The sequence below is a fragment of the Merops nubicus genome, unplaced genomic scaffold, assembly GCF_000691845.1.
Source record: "Merops nubicus isolate BGI_N331 unplaced genomic scaffold, ASM69184v1 scaffold51514, whole genome shotgun sequence".
Lineage (NCBI taxonomy): Eukaryota > Metazoa > Chordata > Aves > Coraciiformes > Meropidae > Merops > Merops nubicus.
The window spans coordinates 2,178-6,119 of NW_008603218.1; positions in this window are offsets into that span (position 1 = coordinate 2,178).

Below are 3,942 nucleotides of genomic sequence, written 5' to 3' on the forward strand. Positions count from 1 at the left end.
GTGCCCGCACAGCCCTGCTTTGGGACAGAGTTGCGTCCTTTGAGTCCAGCCACATGATGGTCTGTTGATGGCGTAAGGCAGTTGTGCAATCAGGACTATCTAGACAGATCATGCCACTACCCTTGGTAAGAAAAAGGCATTTTAGGGACAGCTCTGGCATTCCTGGCCACAATTCCGCCTTTGCAGGAGTGCTTTTTGGAGCGTGCCATTCGACACCAAAAAGGCAAAGCCTCCCCTGGGGTGCTTGCAGAACACCCTGAAAGCTGCTGGTGCAGCAAAGCTCACACCTCGGTTTGCTGTTCCTTTAAGCCGTGTTCAATTCCAAACCACTCTGTAGCCCTGAAACAAGCAGCACTGTTGAACAAAGAGCCTGCAAACAGGGACAGCTCTGAGAGCAAGTTTCATAACCACTGTCCCCCACTGGGAAAGGCAGTCCCAAGCCAGTGAGCCTTGCCAGGCAGATCCAGCATCTTTTGTCCATTTGGACAGAAGACAAGACCAAATTCTGGGCTCTCCTGTAGGGAAGGTTTTGCAGGTCCTCTGAAGCAGCTTCTTGCTGCTGCTAAGTTTAATTCAGGGTGAAGCATGGAGGATGTGAAGGGAAAAGAGCAAATGCAAAAAAATACCCTTCTCCCTTGAGAACCTGTATTCCTCTGCACTTGTGTTGCATTTAGGCAAAAGAAAAATGTTGGCCAAGAGTGAAAAGTCTGTCTTCTTTGTTAAGGCAAACACACATTTCGGGTGAGATTCATCCAGACAGAGACATGGTTAGATCCTGGAGAAGGAGCTGGAGCTTTCCTTGGAGTGATGGGTGTGGTGGGTCTCTGTGCCTACATCTCCCCAGGCCATTTGGAACTGGTGAGCAGGCTGGTGTGACCGTGCTGACTCTCCTGCTTTCCACAGCAATCCACAGCTGCAGATTGATGATATGTTCAAGTAACAAATTTTTTCTCCTTTATGATGAGTTGCTTTGTGTGGTGCTCCAAACTGATGGGTTTCCCCATCCTCCCCCATTTGATAACTGAGTTCCCCAGCTTAGGTGGCTTCAGCAGTCCCTTGCACTCTCCTCATTCAGGAGTTCTCTCTTCTCACCTCTGCCAGGATATCCCTTCCTGTACTCCATAGCCAGCCCCATCTCTCTTTGTCCATTATTTGTCAGTCCTGTCTCACCTCACCGTATCTTCTTTCCCCCAGTTCCTTTCATCAGCCTAGCTCCATTTTCTAGCTCCGTCCCCATCCTGATTTTCTTTCGTGGCCTTGGTAAGACACAGCATTGACAGGCATCTTGTCCCACTTGTTCTTCACCCTCCCTCTTACTCTGCCTTTCATCTGCTGTGCTTTCAAGTCAGTCTGCCTTCCCAAAGAGTGCGGAGGTATTGATGAAGGCATGAAACACTGAACTGGCAAACACCAACAATTTTTTTTATTATTTTTTTTTGCTAGCCTTACTGGTTAAGCAGATGAATTGTGGCTGGTATTTCTCTGTAGCAGATACATGAGGGCATTTCAGCTCAGGCAGGTGAAGGTTTGTGAAGCTAGCAGTGCCTGGTGGGAGACTCTCTCTGTAGGCAGCTCTAGCTTTGGCTGGCCTCCCCTCTGCTCTCAGACTTTTGCACTAACGTTTTCCCTTTACACATCACCACCGTGCTGAGCTCCATTTACACTGGCGTGCTTGCCAGTATGATGCTTTGGCTTTTGCCATGTCACCAGATGTGTTCCCTGGATTCTGACACTTCGTCAGGATGTGCTTGGTACCAGCAAGTTTTTGGCAGGGGTTGGTCCACCCAGGCCTGTGCCTGGGCCCGCAGAGGTGCTGGGGACTCCTGCAAGGCAGGGGCCACAATTCACCTTGAAATGCAGTGCAACTGTCTTGCTGAATCCTTGAGTTATTTTTTGCTTACCTGGCCAAATTCAAAGCAATGAATCAAAAAAAACTACCCTGGAAAAATCTGTTCAGGTTCATGGAGTTGTTCAGTGTGTTGCTGATCTCTTTTGCAGCAAGGCGCCGGCGTTTCAGGGGCACCGAGTGTAAGGAGCCTCACAGCTTTCAAATTTACAGCTGTCCAAATCAAATGTGTGAACTAAATGGAGTTTGTTTATTTAATTCTGCTTTATAATACACTTAACTTGATACCAAGTAAAAGAAATAATCTGGCAACAGCATCATTAAACAGCTTAATAAGAACTGGATGACTCATTTTGTTTGAACAAACGGATTATTTTGCAATCAAAAGTACAAATGTTAACCAGCTTTATTTTTAGTTGAAAATGTCAAGAGGTCAGAAACAATTCAAGCAACTGTAAGGTGGGAGTCCCCAGAGTTTGTGTTCTCTTGGATTTACACCTTCCTAAAATTGCTTTTATTGCAGCTTAGCAACTTACTAACATTTTTCTGATAAGATAACGGGAAATGACTCTGTAGTATATTTACTGGTAAGAAGAGATTAGAATCAAACAGAAATGGAGCATACTTTTCATTTTAACAGAATTAGAGCTGGAAAACTTAAGATCTGCTTTTTCCTTGCATGGTTTGAAATGTAGTGATTCTATTTTAAAAGGAACATCTGACCTGCTTAGGACTTTCTCATTGGCTCAGAAGTCAATGTTCTGAATATCACTACAAGGTCTTTCATGTTGTAGTTCCTCCTTTGAAAGTTTATGACGTTTAGAGAAAAGAGAATGTGCTCCTTTAAGTGCTCAGCAACAGGAGGGCTTTGAGAGCAGGCACTGTGGACACTGGGAGGCACTGCTTTTGAGCCTCTCCCTAGCAAGCCATGTGCTGGCAAGGCTGGAGGCAATTTCAGGGGCAAGTGTTCCTGATGTCAGGGGGTGAGATTTATTGGCCTGATGTAATTACACGGCATGAGCTCACTGATGCAGCATCTTGCTCAGCCTGTCCCTAGTGTACCTGCCATAGCAGAGGCACCACCTGAGTCACCAGATGCTCTGCCACAGGTCACCATGGAGCTTGTGTCATGCCAGGAGGTTTGCAGGGACTGGTGGCCCGAGGAGGATTGGACGCTGCACAGCTCTGCACCCCAGTGCTGGTGGCGGTGGACAGTTCTGGTGCATGCAGTAGGTTGCTCTGCCTGGTGTTGCACCAACACGACGGACTGAAACGTGCCTTGTGCTCTCACTGCTGCCACTGCCTGCTCTGCTTCTCATCCCCAGCTGGAATATCTTGGTAACTGCATGTTCTCTGTAACAGGTCCGGATCGAGGACGACATTGCAGTGACAGCCAATGGAATGGAGCTGCTAACGTGCGTCCCGCGTACTGTTGAAGAAATAGAGGCTTTCATGGCAGAAGGGCAAAGCACTGCCAAGCCATTTGACTGCCTCTCCAGTCAGAAGCAGTAAACTTCAGGGTGATACTTACTGTCTCACACTAATCAGTCATCGTTCTGATTTAATGGTGCAGCATATAAAATAAAATGCATCCAATTCTTAATAGCAAGAGAGGCAGGCAAGCTATTAGCTGGAATGATTCATTCATTAAAAATGAAGGTAGAAGGCTTCAGCACTTGATATCCAGCTACCTGAAATGCTGCTGCTTTCAGTCAGCAGTTTACATTGCCAAGTGCCATCTGAATAACCTTGCTGCATTATTGGTAGGGCTTATACTTCTGTCAGATCTCAGCTCAGACGTATCTTGCAAATAAATCTGAATTTTGATGTTTGGGACTCTTTAAAATACTAAATGGATTATCTGAATGCTGTCAGCAGTTGTAACAATCTAAGTCCATTTCTAAACTTCCTCAGAAATACTGTGAAAAACTGAAGAAAAATCAGCTGTTCTCAAGGGACATAATGACACATTTTTCTTATGGATGTTATTTCAATGTCAACGGAGTAAGCAAAATCAAATTTTTATTAAAATTCATGCTTTACATCATTTATGCTCACAACTTTGTGATCATTATGTTCTTCTGCTCCCATTCCTG